The sequence below is a fragment of the Schistocerca cancellata genome, chromosome 3 (genome assembly GCF_023864275.1).
Source record: "Schistocerca cancellata isolate TAMUIC-IGC-003103 chromosome 3, iqSchCanc2.1, whole genome shotgun sequence".
In the NCBI taxonomy this organism is placed as follows: Eukaryota; Metazoa; Arthropoda; class Insecta; order Orthoptera; family Acrididae; genus Schistocerca; species Schistocerca cancellata.
The window spans coordinates 594956577-594981346 of record NC_064628.1 but is presented as its reverse complement, the minus strand read 5'-3'; the positions used below and the strand labels follow the sequence as shown (position 1 = coordinate 594981346).

General features: G+C 40.6%; 1 non-coding gene across 1 annotated transcript; it reads left to right on the top strand.

The window, feature by feature from the left end:
* Positions 1–23478: 23478 nt before the first annotated feature.
* Trnas-cga (transfer RNA serine (anticodon CGA)) lies at positions 23479–23553 on the top strand. The gene has a single exon. It is a non-coding gene; the product is annotated as a tRNA-Ser (tRNA).
* The last annotated feature ends 1217 nt before the right edge of the window (positions 23554–24770 follow it).

Below are 24770 nucleotides of genomic sequence, written 5' to 3'. Positions count from 1 at the left end.
ACACGCAAAAAATAAAGTTTTAAAAAGACGTCATCCTGGAAAAAGCGAGTACAATACGATACCTATATGACGACAAACACAAAATTAAATTTACATTTCTATAGATAGAATATTTAGGATGAAGCTGCCAAAACTACTATATTCTGTTCTTCATAAGAATAAACCTGATGTAAACATTACACCATGTATTCTTCCGCATTTGCTTGAATCTCATTGGATTTCGTTTCACGTGGAGCGGAAGCAAAGTTCTGACCAGTACTGTCAAGTACTACCATAAAGATATGTTTTGTGCTGTGTTGCACGCACGTAGACTGAGGGATAAAGTGCGGGACAACAGTGCATTAAACTTTGACAGCACTGGCCAACCAGAAGTGCAACTAGTCTGCAATGATGTGAGCAGTTGCAGTTCAGACGTGAAAAGAGATGGTACTGGGTGGCGGCAGGAAGGGCATCTGGCCACCCCTTAAACATTAACATGCCAAATCCGATGAATGATGGCTGACCCTGCGTAACTGCATGACAAGGCTCAAGCGATAGATAGATAGATACGTAGGACCTACTACCAAGAGTGTAACAAAACTTGTGCTATGGTTTCCGCCCAGTCAATGCATTTGCTTATTGTTTACACCACGTTTATTCTTATAATGAATGGAATATACATACGTACACGGTCCCATTAAAGAGGATAGCCATGGTGAGAATGCCGCCTCGGAAATGTTGCCTTCCTAGTCAGGGCAGGCATACGTTCGAGTTTCCCTGAATTAGTCCTAGTTTTGAGGGTCTCCTGTAGGGAGGGGAGGGGAGGATTATACAACTGTCTGGTGTAAACCCGCATCTTTTTTGTGTCAGGAGAAATTTGACTGATTGGAAATAAACGGAATTAAACAAATCTTGGTTAAAATTCACTAAATAAGGAATGGCACATTGGTGGTTTCTTTCGTTTTATAGTTAAAAACCCAACAGCAAGCACGGTAACATCTCTCCTAAGCACAAATTTTCCGTACTTCTTTATTGAGAACAAAGAGGAGCTGCCAACAATCGATAATCGCAAGTATCACGCCAGAAGTCACCGCCCCGGCCATCAGACAGTCGTGCGCAGGCAACCCAATCCTGCAAGTAAAAGTACGTTTCACTCCACACTTCCATGACTCAAACGTAATAAATATCTCGATACTGCAGTGCACTTACTCGCGCATGTTGCTATCATGCAGTTGTACAAAAATATAGAAATACCGCGAGAAATGCACGCTTGAACATAAAAGCTGATGCTACAGTTGAGTCAGAGTAAGTTGATACCTGATAGCTGGCGACACTGTTGCCAACTTTCAGTTACGAAATGAAGACGTTTATAGCCGAAAGCAACAGCCGTCTGTAGAGTGCCGGCAGCACTGAGGCGTTACTATAGAGATGTTTACAAAATCGTGTAATATGATGATTGCAGTAGGCATGTGGAGCTGCTGCACCCATCCGACTGCAACTGTCAGGAATCTTCTTATAGTGACTCCACTACAGCCAAGCCTGCAGGTTGTGAGTGTTGGTCATGGTGAGAACAGTGTTCTGTGGACTTGAGAGGACATTGTGTTGGAACTAAGTCAATTTGCTTGGTGCTCTTACGGTGATGCTTACGTAACCAAGAGAGCTGAAGTATTTGGTGTTTTAAGAGCTACTGTATTGAGTGTTTAAACTGCATACAGGCAAAGCGTAAAAACAACATCAGCTAAGCCATAATGCAGAGGAAGTGTTCGATGAGTGATCATGACAGACGGTCATTTAAGAGGACTGTTGCGAAAAATGAAAGAAGAAAGGCTGCAAAAGTCACTGCGGAATTGAATGTCACACTCACGAAACCTGTCAGAACCAAAACAACACTAAAGGAACTCCATAAGCAGGGAACTGCAGGGCGAACTGGAAATCCAAAACCACTCATCAGCGATGCAAGTGCACATGATACGAAAACGTGGTGCCAAAGCCATAAAACCTGGAATATGAAGCAGTAGAAGACAGTTATTTGAACTCTGTTGATCCATCGAGGATATGGGACACCAGCCAGTCATATATTTACCAAAGAAAACTCACCAAACTGCCATACATTTTCAAAAGTTGTTACTTTGTTTACATGACCAGTTTTGGCATCTCATTACTTCCATCATCAGACCCTATGCCCTCCATGTACAGACATGCTGGCATTAATGAGAAGTCGAAACTGGTAGTGCAAATAAAATAACTTCTGGAAATATACAGCTGTTTGGTGATTTTTCTTTGATAAATAAAGAAAGTCATTTGGCTGTATGAGCCTAGTTTCACACAGTTTGTAACTTCTGACCAGTTTTCGTGTAAAGGATTATGTGACCATTTTGGCTGATTGTGACTCTGCTATGGTACAATGTTTGTTCCCCAGTGCTGATGCTGTGTTCCAAGATGACACGGCCCCTGTTCACACAACTCTCATCATCTAGGAGTGGTATTGTGAACACGAGGATGACTTGTCACATCTCCCCTGGTCACAACAGTCACCAGATCTCAATATTATTGGGGATTTGTGATCTACTTTGGAAGGATGGGTGCATGATCGCTATCCACCTGCATCATCTTTACCTGAACTTGATGGTATTTTGTAGAATGACATAAGTTTCCCTTGAAAATCAGAGAGGCTGCATTTATGCATTCCAAGGTGACTAGAAGCTCTTTTGAATGCCAACTGGTTTTCTGCACCGTACTAGGCACTGTAATGTGCTGTTGGTTTTGGTGTTCCCATGTTTCTGTTCAACCTCTGTGCATGTCCAGAAAAGTAAACCTATTTTATCCAAATGACCGGGATTTTCGATGTCTTTGTTGGGGGCCAGCGATTTGACTGGTGGCAGGCCCATTCCTAGGCAACAAAGAAGTCACGCTCCCAGCTCCCTCGTTACCAAGTGCGCACATCTTCATAAACTTGAAATCGGTATTGCCAGAGTATGGTGTGAACTATCCAGACATTGACTGATACAACATGACGGTAACTGATTAGTTACTGATGATTAGCAAGATGACGATGGGTTAGATGCAATGGTTGAAATGGTAGCGATTCAGGAATGACTTCTCTCCATCCCTTAGGAGCCACAAGAGTCACTTGTATTTGCAGACTTCGTTCCTGTCACATGTTTCGAGACATATGTGGAAACATAACAACTGGTTGCCATTGTCTCGTATCGCTGGAGAAATGGTGAGATACCAGCGTTGCAGGAAACAAAGCAACTCTAATAAGGCATGAGGCACGTAACACACGCTGCAGGGCTGTGTTCTGTAGCACTTGCAGCTTCTGTATCTGGTCTAAGCAGTGTAGGCCCGTTCGGGACACACGTACTCCAAAACGGGGTGATATCACTTGAAACAATATCATAGTTACTACTTAACGTAGAACTACAACACTGTCGTTAGGCACCTTCAACGAAGCTTTCACTGCAATGACAGTACATTTGATCAACTTAGCAGAGTTGAATGTACTGACTTGTTTTTTCCCCCAACCAATATCGTTCACTGCATGAGCAGTGAATATTATACAAAATAAACATTAATACTTAATTTTATATGGTCAAACGAATTTAAATGGAAGGAAAACAATTTACTTAGGAGATAGGAACCAACAGAAAACAATGGTAATGACGGAAAAATGAAACAATTTGAATATATACAGGGTGAGTCACTTACTATTGCCACTAAGAATAAGTCTGAAAGTATGATAGTAGCTGAAAAGTTTGTGGGATAAAAGTTTCATGTGACAACAAGGGCCATAATATGACGCTGACTTTTGTCGATAGATGGTGTCACTTCAGAGATATGAAGGTTAACTTTCTTTTTTTAAATGGGATGCTACAGTTTGGTACTTATTTTATAGTGGCTATCTATATGAATCCAATTATGTGCAACAGTAAGGTCTTTGAAGGTCAACGAAGGTCACAAAGATGGCATGAACGTCCATTTACGGAAAGTGTTCGATGTGATGACCATTGGTATCAGTGCAGTGCTTCCACAGCTGCTGTTATGCAATGTCTCAGTTCATTCATTGTTGTTTGTGACAGAGGCACAGAAACAGAATCTTTTGTAAACCCCCACAAGAAATAATCGCATAGAATCAGGTCCAGTGACCTTGGAAGCCAGTAATGTAAAGCTAGTCTGCCCAGCTAGCCACGCATTTCAGTCGTAGAGGACAAGGGGCTGTTTTTAGGAAATATGGTGCGAAATTGTGATTCAGTGTGTTTCAGTGCGCGATGCGCCAGCTTCACGGCAGACGGCAAACGAAGGCTGGCGAGCGCGTTATGCAGGTGACACAGTTTTACAACGAGCGTCAGTATATGTGTGCGTGCACGGCAGCCATCAACAGCCAGAACGCAGCATTATCAGAATTACGCAGGCGCGGGCCGCGTGTGGCGCGGTTTCGTTAGCTAACTCATCGAGAACCTTCTAATAAACACGCCGCCACGTAACCGGTGGATTCTGCAGTGGTCTGCACTATTTAAGGTCATCAGAGGTGGACGTCGGCATTGGGTTAGACCGATTGGGTGTTCGGTCACTGTCATGTCGTCGTCATCAGTGACGTTGTCCCCGAGGACCAGCCGGTAGAGGGCATTGGCCGCTGTTGCACCGGCGACTCCTGGCGTCGTCACAAGCCGCAGCGTCTGCAGGAGGCGGGCTGGGCCGGGCCTCGGGCTGCTAACCTCCTACCGCCTGCGCAGCTGCTGACCGAGCGCGGCGTCGCGTTCCCCGGGGCTGTGTGCATCAGCACGTATGCACCATGACACGAGCGGTAGGCCTGAGCTACCAGAAAATGTATTGGAAGAGCCAACAATAAAGAGGAAGATTGCTAAAAACAGCCACCTTCTTCCACCCAGCCACGCCCTACAACCCCAACCACGTCACCCGCTCCGGTCATCCTATTACAAGCGGATGCGGCGACGCGTTTATTAGAAGGTTCTCGAGGAGTTGGCTAACGCAACCACACCACACATGGCCCGCGTCTGCGTAATTCTGATAATGCTGCGTTCTGGCTGTTGATGACTGCCGTGCACGTAAACACATACCGATGCTCGCTGCAAAACTGTGTCACCTGTATAACGCGCTGGCCAGGCTTCGTCCGCCGTCTGCCGTGAGGCTGGCGCATCGCGCACTGAAACACACTAAATCACAATTTTGCATCATATTTTCTAACCCCTTGCCCTCTAAACGATGCACTGCTTCCAGACTGTGAAGGCATGCTACCCCTGACACGAATCCACCTGGTGGATTAGTGTCGAGGTCCGATGTACCGGCCAGCCTGTGGATGGTTTTTAAGGCAGTTTTCCATCTGCTTCGGAGAATGCAGGCTGGTTCCCCTTATTCTGCCTCAGTTACACTATGTCAGCGATTGCTGCAAAAACACTGTCTCCATGTATGCCATAATTACTCTACCATACAAACATTTGGGGTTACACTCATCTGGTATGAGATGTTGCCCACGGGGAGGGGGGGGGGGGCGTCAACTAGGGGCGGAACCACACAATAACTCTGGGTTTGGTGTGGGGCGGTGGTGGGGTGGGTGGACTGCTGTGGCCTGTTGTGGGGTTGTGAACCACTGAGGGCTAAGGTGGGATGAAGCCTCTCTGTCGTTTCTAGGTCTTCAGTTCAATATACAATACACACCCAATGTAAAGCTGAATCATTTGATCCCGTATGACCAATCCATCATTCAGTAATCCTCTGATTTAAAAATTCCCGCACTTCCAGATGTCAGTGTGGGGGGGGGGGGGGGGGGGGTGCCCCATCATGTTGATAAATGAAGTCGTTTGAATTAGTCTCCAACAGTGGGAAAAGAAAGTTCTCAAGCATATCAAGATATGTGCTTCCTGTAACAGTCTCCTTGGCAAAGAAAAATGGACCACATACCTGTTTCCCATGAAACTGCACAACACACGTTTTGGAGAGTCCCTCTTATGTTGTACAGCTTCATGTGGTTGTTCCATACCCCATATTCTCACATTATGATTGGTCACCTTTCCATGTAAATGGAATGTTGCCTCATCATTAAAGACTAAGTGTGGAAGAAAACTGTCATCTTCCAACTTGTCAAGAACGAATTACAGAACTCCACACATTGGTGTTTGTCACCTTCACGAAGAACTTGAAGTAGCTGAATTTTGTATGGTTTCATGTGTAAATGTCGACACAACACATGTCAAACAGACATCAGGGGCATGTTGAGCTGTCGAGCTGCTCGGCGAAGGGATGTCTGTGGACTTGTTGTGGCACGAATGCGCTTACGTTCGACACTCGGGGATTTGCCTTTACACAAACAACCAGTTTCTCGAAATTGCTCATGCCATAGTCTAATTCTCTGTGCTGTAGTAGGATGCACATCACACCAAGTACTAAAGTCACACTGAACAGTTATTACTGGCCTGCACTCCGCAAAATGTAGAACACAAAAATGCTTTATGTTGTCCCAACGCCATTTTACTAGAACTGGAGTGGGCAAATACTGCTGCTACCTAGCAGGAACCATGTAAAACTCAAGAATCTGCTCTTTCCAACAGTACATTGTTCGCACACATATCTCAAATAATATAACAGTCATGATTGTTTTAAATTGAATGATTCTTTTTGATGCATCCTGTATAAGGGAAAATGTGTTACCTCTACTGACGTGAAAACCTGTTGGCATCTCTGTGTCCATAATGCATTAGTTGCTCAAAAAAGGTAGAATTGCTATTTTTGTATTCCCAGCTACTTATGTGTCCTTTACGCCTAGTTTTCAAATTTCTGTCTGTCATTCCGCAATCTCGATATTATAATTGGTACATATATCCTAGATCCTTGATACTTGTCTGGTTTTTCTATTAGTGTTCGTAAATGTGATTTGGAATGTAACAAGTCTACCATTGAAACTTCCTGGCAGATTAAAACTGTGTGCCCGACCGAGACTCGAACTCGCGACCTTTGCCTTTCGCGGGCAAGTGCTCTACCAACTGAGCTACCGAAGCATGATTCACGGCTGGTACTCACAGCTTTACTTCTGCCAGTATCTCGTCTCCTACCTTCCAAACTTTACAGAAGCTCTCCTGCGAACATTGCAGAACTAGCACTCCTGACAGAAAGGATATTGCGGAGACATGGCTTAGCCACAGCCTGGGAGATGTTTCCAGAATGAGATTTTCACTCTGCAGCGGAGTGTGCGCTGATATGAAACTTCCTAGCAGATTAAAACTGTGTGCCCGACCGAGACTCGAACTCGGGACCTTTGCCTTTCGCGAGCAAGTGCTCTACCAAGTTTCAGGAGAGCTTCTGTAAAGTTTGGAAGGTAGGAGAGGAGATACTGGCAAAAGTAAGGCTGTGTGTAGCGGCCGTGAGTCGTGCTTCGGTAGCTCAGTTGGTAGAGCACTTGCCCGCGAAAGGCAAAGGTCGCCAGTTCGAGTCTCGGTCGGGCACACAGTTTTAATCTGCCAGGAAGTTTCATATCAGCGCACACTCCGCTGCAGAGCGAAAATCTCATTCTGGAAGTCTACCATTATTCAGGCACGGACCACTTAAAGATTTTTGTGGTCACTGATAATTACCTAAATTACCATCCTGACGTGTTGCTATATCTTGGGGTAGCAGAATTCTTTCTCAAAGAAACAAAGTCTGTACTAGATGGAAATCTCAGACAACACTTTTAATAAGATACATTTTTATGCTACTTCCTTATCGCACGTGTCATATATTTCATTTCAATTACAGACATATTTTACTTCAGTATATGACTTTAACAAGGTTCACAACATATATTGGTCTTCATCATTTGCTCTCTGTACGTCCACTCAAGGTTTCCTTTGACAAGTGACATCATGACCACTGTCATATTCTGCGAGGTTCTCTTATCCCCAGTGAATCTCCTAAGTGGAACAACGTTTTTGTGGAATAACTGCCTCATCCGGCAGGTGTCTCCAAGCGCAGGAGTCCACATACCCATTGTCCTGCCTTCCAGATAATGCTACGTCCACTTTCACTCTCATGACATGCCCAAAATAAACAGAAAACTTCTCGTACAAAATGTGGTCCAAAACCAAACTCTTACATACTAAAAGAACAAGACGCTTGCTCAACGTCATGACAGTCCTTTGTCGGTTAGAGAGATACAGTAGTGGAAATCAGCATACAGGCGGGAACCTACGACAGTAATAGTACAACACATGAAGCATACAGTATGAGTGTATTGTGAAAGCAGTAGATATACGTAAGACAAACTATCATGACGGGATTACCTAGTTTCTTTCATAACATGAGTAACAAAACGAAGCATGCATTTCCTTGGTTGAAATTGGTATAAAGAGACTCGCTGTCCTGTTTTGTTACTGCACTATCAGTACATTGTCAAACCCTAATTCTTCCTAATTACCTCAAATATTCCCTTTGGCATAATTTTATTAGGGTTTGTAGTTTTTGCACTGAAACCGTCGCCCACTGTTCTAATGTCGCTCTCTTCGTCTCACAGATGGCCTCAAATTACCTTCCATTCCAATAAAAACGCCTTCTAAGTATTTCCCAATGGTTTTCCATGGGGTTCACATATGGGCTACGTGCAAGCCAGGACAAGACATCGATATCTTTATCTTCAAACCACTTTTTGGTTGTAGCAGAAACATGTAAAGATGCATTATCTTGTTGGAACATTAGACTTTCGTTCCCTAAGTCCCCATACATTTTAATAAGTTCTGGCTCTAGCATCTCAGTGTATATGTTAGAATTCACTGTACTGTTCAGCCAAGCAACATGTGATTTACCTTTACAGGAGGCTGTCCAAATCATAACACTTTCACCACCAAAATTTCTGCTCATTCTTATCTGCTGATCTGTTCTCAGATCATACCAATAGTATTAAAATCCATCTGACCCATCTAAAGCAAACTTCTTCTCATCACAGCTCATCTAATCTCATCACATCTCTTCACACCACAAACTGACGACTACCTTTAAACTGAGTTCCACCCTCTACCATCTGAATTGTTGATATTGTATGCTGTACTACTGACATCAAATGTGATACCATTTGACTGCATTTGTCAATACACTGGATCTCATAAAACTGCATGTACATTGTGCACAAGTATTCCAGCTGACAACACTAATTTTCCTACAAATATCCTAGCCTTTATACTGATTTCCTCTACTGGAGAGGGAATAACACATCAGTTTCTCCTAGGTGAAAGGCTACCTCTTATATCTACCCACCTGAAGGAAGGAAGTCGTTACAACCAAAATTATCTTTTACTATTTTACAAGCGACTTCGCATATAACATGATAAAAAGAGACGATATTTCTTTTCTATGCATTACTTACCAATACTTTAAAAGTAAATAAACAAATAAATGTTCAAATATCATTTTACTATATAATATTTTCAGAGCTCATTTCGAAATGGGAACATAGCCTACATCAAATCTCATACCCTTGTATTTATATTTCAGTCCTTGGAAGTTGGAGCTCTTAGCAATTACTCAGTATTTCCATGTTTTTCCACCTATATGTCTCCTTTTCACGCAGTCCTCTTATTAAAAACCCTTCTCACAACAATATTTTGTGCACTACATAATTATATGTTAACTCTATCGTAAACTTGTGGACTAGCCGTCTAAAATAACCATTCAATTATTTGCAACCTCTTACAGTCTTTTTGGTATCTTGTCTATCTTCATATTTCCATAGTTATTCGCAAAACTGGTAAGTGTATCGACTGGTCATTCTCTTATTCCATTGTTCATTTTGTTCGGCATTTTACTTAAGAAAATACATAGACAACGTATCCTAAGATAAAACTAACTTACCCTCTGAAAAGTACTTGTAAACTCTACCAGGTACTTCTATTATTCCACAAAGCTATAAAATTTCCCAGGTACGAGCAATTCATTGTCTTATAGCAGGTAGTCTACAAATTCAAACATATATGACGGTAGTCTGATAAGTCTAGTAAATTTCCAAGAAAGAATGGAACATATTTGTTTCGCTCATGGTTGGTATGCCTGATTATTTCGAGGATAGTATTTAGAATTTCAACAATGTACAGTGTACAGTTCATTTTTGTCAGCAATCTACTTTGGTCAGTAAGTCAGCTGCGATTGAAAATGGAGGAGAGAGTTTCCAGCTGTTATTAAACATTTTCGTTTGACAAGTTGGAGTTCCACACAAATCAAAACAAAACTGAATGAAGCTTATCATGTTATATGCAAAGTCACTTGTAAAATAGTAAAAGATAATTTTGGTTGTCATGACATCCTTCCTTCAGGTGGGTAGATTCTTATTGAGATTATTATGAATACTGTTGGATTGAAATTCATTATTTGCAGCCAGTGTTTTTATTGTATAGAGTTCCTAATCATAGTCTTCCTGAATATGGGCGTAGAAAGGGGATGTTGGATCACGTGGTGGAATGCAACATGTTTGTAAGCTGTTGGGTGTAGACATTAAGCTGGGATGAATGTGGCAGTAAAGCAGTCTTTACAGTAAATTTTAAATTTATGCTTGCTATTTTCTATCTTCAAGTTGATATCTAAAAGATTAGTGGTGAAATCACCTAACTCCATTCTTAATTTTATGATGATGTTTGTATGCTACTGGTTCATATTTTCCGAGAACTTCAGAAGTTCTCTAGTGAAATCTTTTCACATACAAAAATAACATCAACTTGTCTGAACGAACACACTAATTGTTCTCCCAGTACTTCACCCTTAAGAATATCACATCACCAACTTGTCCTAGAGTAAAAGTTAAACAAGTGTCATTCCAGAAAAACATAAATTTTGCCGTAAAAAAGAAATCATGTGAAGATTGTAAGGACGAAATTATGAAACTGAATGAACGCAGACTTCAATCTTTCATCATCATTCTCTAGAATTACATCCAGTCATGGAGGTTATGTATATTTGTTAAAAGTGGCATTGAGTATTGTAACATAAAACCCATTGAACTTTTAGCTGAAGAGAAAGTTTTTGAAGTATCCGCAGTTGAACTCTCTGCATTAAAATTAATAATCATCTGTGCATATAGGAGCCCTGATGGCAACTTAAATGATTTCTGTCATCAACTAGAAGCAGCTTTAAATACTATAAAAAACTTCAACAAAACAGTGATCATATGTGGAGATTTTAATATTTATTTTCAAGAAATCTCAAAAGATCAGCAAAGTTTAATGGCCCTACTGGAAACATGTAACATAAAAGCCACCATAGATTCTCCTACAAGAGTTACACCAACAACTAGCTCAACAATTGATCAGATATTAATAAACACAAACGTAAATCACAATTTCTGTGACGGGAATTTTAACACTGGCTTCAGTGATCACTATGCACAGTTTATTGCTTTTCACACCCCAAGTGAAACAGCTGAGAAAGGAGAACTTGTAAAAGAAGCAAGAAAATTCACTAACTTACAAATAAACTTTTTTTATACAGGGACTAGGTGAAGAAACCTGGTATGAAGTGTATACTTGTGAAAATACTAACAAAAAGTTTGAAAAATTCATGGAAATCTTCATGTCATACTTTGAAGCTGCATTTCCATTAAAAAACAAAAATGTCAACCTAACTTCACAAAGAACAAATGGATTATAACAGGTATTAGAATCTCTTGTGCAGAGAAAAGAAAATTACACAATACAGCAAAGACACAGAACATGGCTCATGAATTTCATTTGTACATGAAGAATTACAAGATGATCCTCAAAAATGTTGTAAGGAAAGCTAAAACAATGGCAAATGACAAATACATTGAAAATTCAAAAAACAAATCTAAAGCTATATGGAAAGTTATAAAAAATCTAACAACAAATGAACGTAAACAACATAAAAATATAAACTTATGTTATGAAGGACAAATTTTTTCTTGCCCAACAAAAATTGCAGGGACCTTCAATAAATATTTTGCAAACATAAGTGAACAGTTGGTGAGTGGACTGGAAGAACACAACAAAATATCATCTCTATCATCCAATAGCAGGAGTAAAGTGTCTAAATCACTGTCCTTTCACCCACAAATACTGAAGAAATTTCATCAGTTATAAAAACCTTGAACACAGGGTACTCATGTGCAATTGATGGAATACCAGATGCAATTATTAAAAAATGCTGTCTTACCTTAGCTGAACACTTGACACACTTGTGCAACAGCTCATTGGCATCAGGAACCTTCCCTTCATGCTTAAAAACAGCAAACCTGAAACCACTGTTCGAAAATGGAAATCCAGAATGTGTTTCAAATTCTACACGAAACTGAATGAACTGCCTGTATTTTCAAAAATTTTAGAAAATTTTTTTTTTATAAGAGATTGTCTGATTTCCTAGATAAAAATAAAATTCTCTCTCCCTCACAGCATGGCTTCAGGAAAGACTATTCAACTGGAAGTGCAATATTTGAATTTCTTAATGAAATCTATACTAAACTGGATGCAAGTGAGTTTGTGACGGGCATGTCTTGATTTATCTAAAGCTTTTGATGTCATTGACCATAATGCCCTAATGCAGAAGCTTGACCAATTAGAAATTAGAGGTATATCCAATGAGTGGCTCAGGACATACATATGTGGTCGCAAACAGGTGGTTGAAGTGCAATATACTAACCATAACAAAATAAGCTACTACTATTGTAGGATATGAAAATGTGAAATATGGCGTCCCTCAGTGATCAGTATTAGGACCCATTCCGTTTCTCCTCTATGTCGATGATCTTATGTACAACAAGTATTGCCAAACTACCCTCCAATTTGCAGACGATACAAGCTTCCTTATTAATGGTAAAACAGAAGAAAAACTAAAAGACTCCGCTATCCAAACAATGAACAGTGTAGAACAGTGGTTCAGCTATAACAAGCTAATTATAAACAAAGAAAAGACAGTAGCACTGAACTTCTATAATGTAAAAGGAAGATGCCACCCAAACATACAAATAGAACTTAGGGACAGAGTTCTTGAAAGTGTTGACAGCACAAAATTTCTGGGCTCTGGCTCCAGAACAACACAAAATGGGAGGTACACATTGAATATATGCAAAGAAAACTAAGCAAAACCTGTTACATGATAAGACTCTTAAAAACTTGTTGCAGCAAAGCCAGCCTGTTAAATGTATACTGCTCCTATGTGCATTCTGTAATTAAATATGGCATAATCTTCTGGGGCAATGTAACAACAAATATTAAACTTTTCAGGATGCAAAAGAGAATATTAAGAATTATTGAAGGGGTAAACAATACGAAATCATGCAGACCCAAATTCAAAAAACTGTCAGTTCTTCCCCTTCCTTGCATTTTTATCTACGAAACATCAGTTTTCATCAAACAATATATTGATAGACACCCAGATATCTTATTAAAAATGAAGATTACATGCATACAATACAAGGCAAAAATCTGACCTTCGTATGAAACAGGTGAGAACGACATTGTGCCAAAAAGGCACACTACATACTAGGATAAAGATTTGCAATAATCTGCCTAACCATATTAAATCAGCAGGTAAACTCTGTAGTTTTAAGGCTGAAGTAAAGGCATACTTAATTGATCATTGCGTTTACAGTCTAAAAGAGTACATAGAAGCCAAATAACAAAAATAAACATTCATTATGAATATTCTACTGTTGCCTCTAATGTTTGTTGTATGTACGATTCTTTGCTAAATTACTTCAATATCTAGTCCATAGGATTGAAATACAAACTGTATTTTGTCTTGTAAATACCGAAACATGTCCAATATCCTTGTATATCTTCTATACATGTAGCATTTTAAGGACTAAGTAAATAAAATAAATAAATAAACGCATAACGAGCTTACAGCTCATAATCGGTAGTTTGAAAACAGGTATTTCGAAAATGCAACAAGAAAATAGTGAGCTGAACACGCTAAAACTTGCGCGAAATAGTTCGTCTGTCACAGAAAAGTGGTCAAATGTGAAATGCAATAACAGCAAGACCAAAGTGCAAAATCGGAAAACCTGTGAAAGTAACGCAAGCTTTGTGCACGAAAATAAATTTCAAGTACATGCAACCGCCGATAGTGAAAATGCAACATATTGCTCGCACGAACGATGGGAGAAGCAAAAAGACACTGTGAATAAAGGTAGGAGAAGAAAATTTAATGACGAAAACAAGCGTGAATGAGGTCAATGTAGATGTGCCGACCAAAAATTGTGCCTAAGTGTTTAGTAAAACAATACAAAAAGATTCCCACATTGTGAACTCCAATAACAGCTTTCAGATAGCCATGGTCGTGGACTTCTGAGTAAGCTGTAAGAAACAACTAAATCATATTGTTGTGTTATAGGAAAAGCGGGAGCTCCACTTGGCGAAATTAAAAAAATTACTGCATCCGCAGAGGTAAAAAATCTGCACGATAAAGACTTTGTTGTACTTCTGGGAGGCGCAAACAACGTCCACAAAAATGAAACTGCGAGGACTACGCTCGATCTTAAACAGTGTCTGAGAAACCTCACTCACACAAACGTAGTAATGGTCAATAATCCCCATCGCTATGATCTTGTAAGACTGTCATGTGTTAATACGGAAATAAAAGTGCCAACAATCAGTTTGCAAAAATTTGCAGACACTTTAAAAATGTAAAATATGTTGATATAACCAATATTGGACGTAGATTCCACACACAACACAAACTTCGCCTGAATGCTTGGGGAAAGAATATCTGGCAAACCTGATAATCAAGGAGATAAAAAAAACACCAAAAGAAATTCAGAACCCAAATGATAATTGCATCGCCATCGTCAGACTCCACAACGAAAGGACTTAAAGATATTGGAATTTGCGCAACTGAATAAGTATTAAGGAGAAAAAGGGACATCTTACTAATAACTACACTCCTGGAAATTGAAATAAGAACACCGTGAATTCATTGTCCCAGGAAGGGGAAACTTTATTGACACATTCCTGGGGTCAGATACATCACATGATCACACTGACAGAACCACAGGCACATAGACACAGGCAACAGAGCATGCACAATGTAGGCACTAGTACAGTGTATATCGACCTTTCGCAGCAATGCAGGCTGCTATTCTCCCATGGAGACGATCGTAGAGATGCTGGATGTAGTCCTGTGGAACGGCTTGCCATGCCATTTCCACCTGGCGCCTCAGTTGGACCAGCGTTCGTGCTGGACGTGCAGACCGCGTGAGACGACGCTTCATCCAGTCCCAAACATGCTCAATGGGGGACAGATCCGGAGATCTTGCTGGCCAGGGTAGTTGACTTACACCTTCCAGAGTACGTTGGGTGGCACGGGATACATGCGGACGTGCATTGTCCTGTTGGAACAGCAAGTTCCCTTGCCGGTCTAGGAATGGTAGAACGATGGGTTCGATGACGGTTTGGATGTACCGTGCACTATTCAGTGTCCCCTCGACGATCACCAGTGGTGTACGGCCAGTGTAGGAGATCGATCCCCACACCATGATGCAGGGGGTTGGCCCTGTGTGCTTCGGTCGTATGCAGTCCTGATTGTGGCGCTCACCTGCACGGCGCCAAACACGCATACGACCATCATTGGCACCAAGGCAGAAGCGACTCTCATCGCTGAAGACGACACGTCTCCATTCGTCCCTCCATTCACGCCTGTCGCGACACCACTGGGGGCGGGCTGCACGATGTTGGGGCGTGAGCGGAAGGCGGCCTAACGGTGTGCAGGACCGTAGCCCAGCTTCATGGAGACGGTTGCGAATGGTCCTCGCCGATACCCCAGGAGCAACAGTGTCCCTAATTTGCTGGGAAGTGGCGGTGCGGTCCCCTACGGCACTGCGTAGGATCCTACGATCTTGGCGTGCATCCGTGCGTCGCTGCGGTCCGGTCCCAGATCGACGGGCACGTGCACCTTCCGCCGACCACTGGCGACAACATCGATGTACTGTGGAGACCTCACGCCCCATGTGTTGAGCAATTCGGCGGTACGTCCACACGGCCTCCCGCATGCCCACTATACGACCTCGCTCAAAGTCCGTCAACTGCACATACGGTTCACGTCCACGCCGTCGCGGCATGCTACCAGTGTTAAAGACTGCGATGGAGCTACGTATGCCACGGCAAACTGGCTGACACTGACGGCGGCGGTGCACAAATGCTGCGCAGCTAGCGCCATTCGACGGCTAACACCGCGGTTCCTGGTGTGTCCGCTGTGTCGTGCATGTGATCATTGCTTGTATAGCCCTCTCGCAGTGTCCGGAGCAAGTATGGTGGGTCTGACACACCGGTGTCAATGTGTTCTTTTTTCTATTTCCAGGAGTGTATATTTGCACATTCAAGAACAAAACAAGATTCCAGCGAACACAACACAATAATCAGCGCACACAAAGAGTGTTAGGCAATGCCAAAGAGGTCTATTTTACACAGTGCACTTTGCTCCATCACACACGAAATATATTGTTCACACAATTCCAACACCCCTTATTGAACTTATATTTTGTGTGTTGCTTCCACAAGATAAACCAAATAGTCCCACAATCTTCTCAGACTTCTCCCTTTCCAAGGGTTTGGTCAGAAGGTCAGCTAACATGTCTTCTGTACGCAGATAGTCCACGGCAATGTTCTGTCGTTCTACGTGGTCCCGAATGAAATGGTGCCGTATATCAATATGCTTTGTCCTAGCACTAGTAACATCACTTTTAGCTAGGTTTATGGCTCCTTTATTGTCACAGAAGATGGTTGTACGTTCCTCAGTTAAATTGGGTTCTATTTCACTTATTAATGTTCGTAGCCATAATGCTTCCTGTGTGGTGTAGGATAGTGCCACATACTCGGCTCTACGGTGCTCAATGCAACAGTTTTTTGCTTCTGACAGGACCATGATGTGAGGCCCCCCATTAATTTAAAACAGCAGCCAGTGATGGAGTATCTGTCTCCCAATTCACTCCCCCAGTCCGCATCGCTATATCCCTCTAGTTTTGCGTTACCATCTCTATGGTATTTTAGCTCATAGTTTGAGGTTCCTCTTAGGTATCGGAATATCCTCTTTACAGCTTTCCAGTGCTTTTCCTTTGGGTCTCTGCAATATCTGCTCACTGCATTGGTGGCAAAAGCAATGTCGGGTCGTGATGTTTGAGACAAATATAACAGACTCCCTACTGCTTCTAAATAAGGAACATTCTTGTCACATTTCACATCAGTCTCATTTACAATTAACTTCACTCCTACTTCCATTGGAGTACTTACGGGTTTGCAATCACTCATGCCAAATTTCTTTAATATTTTTTCCGTGTATGATGATTGACTTATGCTCAATTCTTGTCTTTCTTCATCCTTAGTAATTTGCATACCTAAATAACGTTTAACTTCTCCCAAATCATGCACCTTAAACTTGGTTTGCAGCTGTTTTTTGAAAATTCTCATTTGGCCTTCTCTTTCAGTCAGGATAAAGAAATCGTCCACCCATATCGCCATTATTATTATTTCTTCTTTTCTCCCTTTACTCCCTTTATAGTAAATGCTGGGATCTGCCTTGGATTGCTTCATATTCATATTTATTAGAGTTTCATGTAGACATCGATTCCAGCAACGTCCACTTTGTTTAAGTCCATAAATACTTTTTCTCAAACGCCAAATCTTTTTACTTTCTGACCTGGGTTTTATGGCTTCCCTTGGTGGAATGACATATATCTCCTCCTCCAATTTCCCATTTAAATATGCCGTTTTAACATCCATATGATGAATTATTAAATTTCGTTTTACTGCCAAGGCTAAAAGATATCTCAATGATGCATACTTGACTACAGGTGAAAAAGTTTCTTCGTAATCTACCCCTTGTTTTAGTGAATATCCTTTTACCACAAGTCTTGCTTTGTATTTTGGTGATGAGCTTTCAGGATTCTTCAAATTGAATACCCATCTTACCTGCAGTGGTTTCTTATCTCCTGGCATATCTACCCATTCAAAGGTTTCGTTTTGATATAAAGATTCTAATTCTCTCTTCATCGCTTCTTTCCATTCTTGAGAGTTTGGGCCACTCATTGCTTCTTCTGCTGTTCTTGGCTCATCATTAAAGGACTGTGCTGTATACATCTCAAAATCCAGATATTCCTTCGGTTTTGGTACACGAGAAGAACGCCTTACATTGGTTTCTTCATGTTTTTCATCCTCTAACTCATTGTCATCATAAATTGCTTCCATTTGTCCTTGGCTGTCGTCTTCCTCTTCTTCACTTCCTATTTCCTCACACAAGGTTTCATCTTCTGAACTAGGTGCAGTTGACTTAGTGGTTTTGCTCTCTTCTGAGTCCTTTCTATTTTCAAAGAATATTACATCTCTACTTGTGACAATCTTTTTAGTCAATGGATCCATTAATCGGTAGCCCTTTGAATTTTCACAATAGCCTACAAAAATATACTTTTTAGCTTTTGGATCCCACTTTCCTCTTAGCTGTTTTGGAATATGTGCCATTGCATCACACCCAAAAACCCTTATATTGCTTAGATCAGGTTTCTTTCCTACCCATATTTCATAAGGGGTTCTACTCTTTAATGCTTTTGTTGGTGATCTATTGTTCAAATATACAGCTGTTGACACTGCCTCTGCCCAAAAATCTTTGGATAATTCAGCGTCAGTCATCATGCTCCTTGCTTGTCAACAATGGTCCTATTAGCCCTCTCAGCAACCCCATTTTGAGATGGGCTGTACCTTATGGTAGTTTGATGCCTGATTCCCTTTTCTGCCAGAAGTTTCTTCAATTTCTGGTTAATATATTCTCTCCCATTATCAGACCTGATGATCTTGATCTTCTTTCCTGTCCATCTTTCAACCATATTGCAATATTCCTCAAAGATATCACTCACTTGGTCTTTAGAACTAAGAAAATAAACATGAGTATATCGTGAGTAATCATCAATAAACGTAAGAAAATAATTAGTCCACCTATGGATTCACACTCCATCGGACCACATACATCTGTGTGAATTAACTGTAAGACTTCTGTGGATTTACTCTTAATAGTCTTGAAGGATAACCTTGCTTGTTTTCCCTTTATACATGTCTCACAAGGATCCTTGGACACACTAAAATTCTGTATTCCCTTTACCATATCCTTTATTATAGACATACTCTTTCTATTTAGATGCCCAAGCCTCCGGTGCCATAAAAAACCTTCTGCTGAATATACTGAGTCACTAACATTTTTATGTTTATTGTCAATGATATCCAACTTAAAAATACCCCTTTCGTTACTTGCTGGACTCAACACCAAACACTAATAGAAACCATACCAGTACAGGCATCAATTTTTCTTCACAAAGTCTCCAATACTGAAGTACTTACAGCTATAAAAGGACTAAAGAATAAGTACTCCAGTGGTAGTGACAACATTCCTGATTTAATTGTAAAGAAATGTGGAGAATCCATTGTAGAACCCCTAACCCACATAATAAATGCATCCTTTACAAATGGAGTTTTCCTGACCTACTAAAGACTTCTAAAATTACCCCACTTCACAAAAAGGGCTCTAAAAATGATGTAGCCAATTACAGGCCCATAGCACAACTCAGCTCATTCTCAAAAATATTTGAAAAATTATTTTACACCAGATTGGAAGACTTTACTAATAAACTATCCTTATTGACAAAACACCAGCATGGTTTTAGAAAGCAAAAGACAACCACCACAGCTATTTATGAGTATCTCAACAAAACCTTAAAAGCACTGGATAATAAGGAAATCACTACTGGTATCTTTTTAGATTTATCCAAAGCCTTTGATGTAATTGACCATACCATACTCCTTAAGAAGTTAGCAAATAAAGGTATAAGAGGAATTACAAACAAATGGTTAGAATCTTACCTGTCAAACAGATTTCAAAAAGTTGAAATTAATTTTGAAAAAAAGAATACAACCACCCATCGATCTACTGTCCAATCCTCTGACACAATGCCCATTAGATATGGTGTGCCACAAGGCTCAATCCTGGGACCCATACTGTTTCTGCTATACATTGATGATATAAGCACTAAGCTTGCTACAGGACATACCACACTATTTGCCAATGACACAAGTATACTAATAACAGGTACTGATACAGAGGACCTCAACCTAAAAATTAAACCGCTTATGTCGTCACTCAGCAAATGGTTCAACGAGAACAAACTGGATATAAACATACAGAAAACAACATACATCAACTTCAGACTCTCATCCCAAAAACAAGAAATGCCTGATGTGATTCTAAATAACCATGAGCTTATGTGTGTGGACTCTGTCAAGTTTCTTGGCATATGGCTTGAAGGAAATCTTAAGTGGGAGACTCACACAAATTATATCTCAAAAAAGCTCTCAACTGTGTGTTACATTTTAAGAATACTCAAAAAATCAGTCACAAAATCTGTTCTCATACATGTATATTATGCTTACTTCCATTCTACATTACAGTATGGAATCATATTTTGGGGGAACTCACCTGGAGGTAGATATATTTTCAAAATGCAAAAACAGGCAATACGCATAATATGTAATCTAAGACACAACGAATCATGCAGACAACATTTCAAAACAAATGGCATTATGACACTGCCCTCTGCTTACATTTATAATATCGTCTCATTTGTCAAGTCATACCTGTTAAACAATGACTGCACACTAAAATTCAATGGAGATATTCATAACCATGCAACAAGGCAGCAATCTGACCTACACATGATTCAGTCCAGAACTACCTGCTATCAAAAAAGTGTTTTCAATGTTGGGATACAAATGTATAATAATTTACCCAATGAAATCAAAGCAACAAAGAACCCAAGAGCCTTCTCACATAAGTTAAAAAAATATCTCTTGGACCATTGTTTTTATGCAGTTGATCATTTTTTTGAAAGGGGTTAAAAATGTAAACAATATGAGAAATGTTCAATTAGGTCTGAAAATTATATACTGTGCATGTCTATAAAATATACTGGATTACTATATACTGTGCATGTCTATGAAATACACTGGACTACTTTACTATTACATTTGTATTGGCTGTTTGTATTTTACCATACAACATTTGTATTTACTGTTTTGTTAAAGATAGCTAACTTCCTCATTGCAAAATAATGTAAAATCAATTTATTAAATATTACTTGTAAATATGTTCCCTTGACGTGTCCAGTATCATATGTACAACCTTACAGTTCTATGATTTGTATTAACTGCTTTGTTTAAGATAGATAGTTTCCTTGCTACAAAATAATGTAAACATCAATTTGTAAAAATTTGTATTAACTGTTTTGTTTAAGATAGATAATTTCCTTGCTACAAAATAATGTAAAAATCAATTTGTAAAAATTACTTGTAAATAGCTCTCTTGACCTATCCAATATCATATGTACAGCTGTACAATACTATGATTGCCTGGATCAATAAAAATACAATACAATACAATACAACTTCACCACTTTCACTGATTACTCTTGCACCCTGCATGTCAAAGGTGACTATATTTCCTTTTTTGACAATTTTCCCTACAGACAGCAGGTTAGTTGCCACATTTTTCACATAATGAACATTGTGTGCTGTAACCATATCTGATTCACCATTTACACCTACATGTAGATCTAGTTTCCCAGCCAGGTGACACTGGAGTTTGTTGCCATCGACAGTAGATATCCCCATATGAGTCTTATCTTTGATGTCATAAAGAAGTGATTTATCTTTAACAATATGCACAGATGCACCTGAGTCTAAAATCCATTCCATATCAGGATTGCTCATCCCACCAAAAGAATAAAAACAACTTTGTTATTGGTCCTTCTCTCTGGGCTATCAGTAACATACCTCCTTCGCTAAGTGTCTGATCCTGGGCTTACTTTTTCTTTGGACTGAGACGCAATATGTCCCATCTTCTGACATTTATAGCACCTCACCGGTTTCTTCTTTTTGTTTTTTGAGTAGAGAGCAGACGCACATTCCTTCTCCAGAGTACAACAGCTTGGAGCACTCTTTACGTCCTGCAGGATTTTCACCTTAACACTGTCGCCTGTGATTGGTATACCCGAGCTTTCAAGTCCCATAATCATAGGTGCATACCTTTCGGACAGTCCTGCCAAAAGCAATGTTTCTATCCATTCTTCAGCAATCTCGAATCCGATGTTTCTCAGTCGGTTCGACGTGGTTAATATTTTGTTAACATATTCGTCTACACTCTTACATTTGTCCAGACGAGTGGTAATTAACTCGTGTAATAATCCTACTTTTCTCGTAAGACCACCATCCTCGAATGCACTTTGTAAATTATCCCAGACTTCTTTCGTTGTAGCAGCTTTTTCAACGTGAACATAATTCACCGAATCAATCAGTAATATCAATTTTGATTTTGCTTTCCTATCCTTACTTGAATAATTCTGATCTGTGGATTTCATTGTCCCATCTACCACGTCCCATAGGTCGTCTAAACGTAAATACGCTTCTACTGCGAACTTCCAGGTTGCATAGTTTTCGCGACCTATAAGTCTTTCAATCTGTGGAATTTGTGCCGCACTCATTCTTAACGGTAACTTGCTTTTTATTGCCGTAAAGAACACCAAAAAATAATGCGGAAAAAAATTGCGATCGTCTTGTAAGGATCACTCGCACTTCACGTAAATTGGAACTTTTCCAATACTTTCTCCTTACTATTTTGTTGATATACTTATTCCAAATGCACGCTGGGCCCATAACCTATTGGAATTTGCGCAGCTGAATAAGTATTAAGGAGAAACAGTGACATCTTACTAATAACTATATTTGCACATTCAAGAACAAAACAAGATTCCAGCGAACACAACACAATAATCAGATCACGCAAAGAGTGTTAGGCAATGCCAAAGAGGTCTATTTTACACAGTGCACTTTGCTCCGTCACACACAAAATATATTGAAACTTCCTGGCAGATTAAAACTGTGTGCCCGACCGGGACTCGAACTCGGGACCTTTGCCTTTCGCGGGCAAGTGCTCTACCGAGTTCGAGTCTCGGTCGGGCACACAGTTTTAATCTGCCAGGAAGTTTCATATCAGCGCACACTCTGCTGCAGAGTGAAAATCTCATTCTGGAAACATCCCCCAGGCTGTGGCTAAGCCATGTCTCCGCAATATCCTTTCTTTCAGGAGTGCTAGTTCTGCAAGGTTCGCAGGAGAGCTTCTGTAAAGTTTGGAAGGTAGGAGACGAGATACTGGCAGAAGTAAAGCTGTGAGACCGGGCGTGAGTCGTGCTTCGGTAGCTCAGTTGGTAGAGCACTTGCCCGCGAAAGGCAAAGGTCCCGAGTTCGAGTCTCGGTCGGGCACACAGTTTTAATCTGCCAGGAAGTTTCATATCAGCGCACACTCCGCTGCAGAGTGAAAATCTCATTCTGGAAACATCCCCCAGGCTGTGGCTAAGCCATGTCTCCGCAATATCCTTTCTTTCAGGAGTGCTAGTTCTGCAAGGTTCGCAGGAGAGCTTCTGTAAAGTTTGGAAGGTAGGAGACGAGATACTGGCAGAAGTAAAGCTGTGAGACCGGGCGTGAGACGTGCTTCGGTAGCTCAGTTGGTAGAGCATTTGCCCACGAAAGGCAAAGGTCCCGAGTTCGAGTCTCGGTCGGGCACACAGTTTTAATCTGCCAGGAAGTTTCATATCAGCGCACACTCCGCTGCAGAATGAAAATCTCATTCACGAAATATATTGTTCACACAATTCCAACAAAAGAGGTAAAAGCATTAGAACCATCATCAGCACCACCAAAGCATGTAAAAAAAAGAAAAAAAAAAGAAACAGTTCCTCATCATTCAAATATTATTTTAGATGAAAACAAGAAAAACGAGAAGAATCCAAGTTCACAAGAAAGCGCAGCAGTAGTGACAGAACCAACATTGGAAGTGTCGGAAACAGCATCACTGTCAACAACAACAACAGAAATGGCAGCAACAAGCAACTCACCACAGCCTAATATACAGGTCCACCCCGAGAGGTGCAGGAAACCCGTCTTCAAGGATTTTTGGTATCTCACCAAGACACAGAAACGAATGTTATTGTTGCGGTCTTCAGTCCAGAGACTGGTTTGATGCAGCTCTCCACGCTACTCTATCCTGTGCAAGCTTCTTCATCTCCCAGTACCTACTGCAGCCTACATCCCTCTGAATCTGCTTAGTGTATTCATCTCTTGGTCTCCCTCTACGATTTTTACCCTCCACGCTGCCCTCCGGTACTAAATTGGTGATACCTTCATGACTCAGAACATGTCCTACCAACCGATCCCTTCTTCTAGTCAAGTTGTGCCACAAACTCCTCCCCAATGCTATTCAGTACCTCCTCATTAGTTATGTGATCTACCCATCTAATCTTCAGCATTCTTCTGTAGCGCCACATTTCGAAAGCTTCTATTCTCTTCTTGTCCAAACTATTTATCGTCCATGTTTCACTTTCATACATGACTACACTCCATACAATACTTTCAGAAAAGACTTCCTGACACGAATGTCTGCTTGTGTCTGTGTATATGCAGATGGATATGTGTGTGTGTGCGAATGTATACCTGTCCTTTTTTCCCCGTAAGGTAAGTCTTTCCGCTCCCGGGATTGGAATGACTCCTTACCCTCTCCCTTAAAACCCAAATCCTTTTGTCTTTCCCTCTCCTTCCCTCTTTCCTGACGAGGCAACCGTTGGTTGCGAAAGCTAGAATTTTGTGTGTATGTTTGTGTTTGTTTGTGTGTCTATCGAGCTGGCAGCGCTTTTGTTTGGTAAGTCTCATCATCTTTCTTTTGATATATATATATATATATATATATATATATATATATATATATATATATATATATACAGTTTC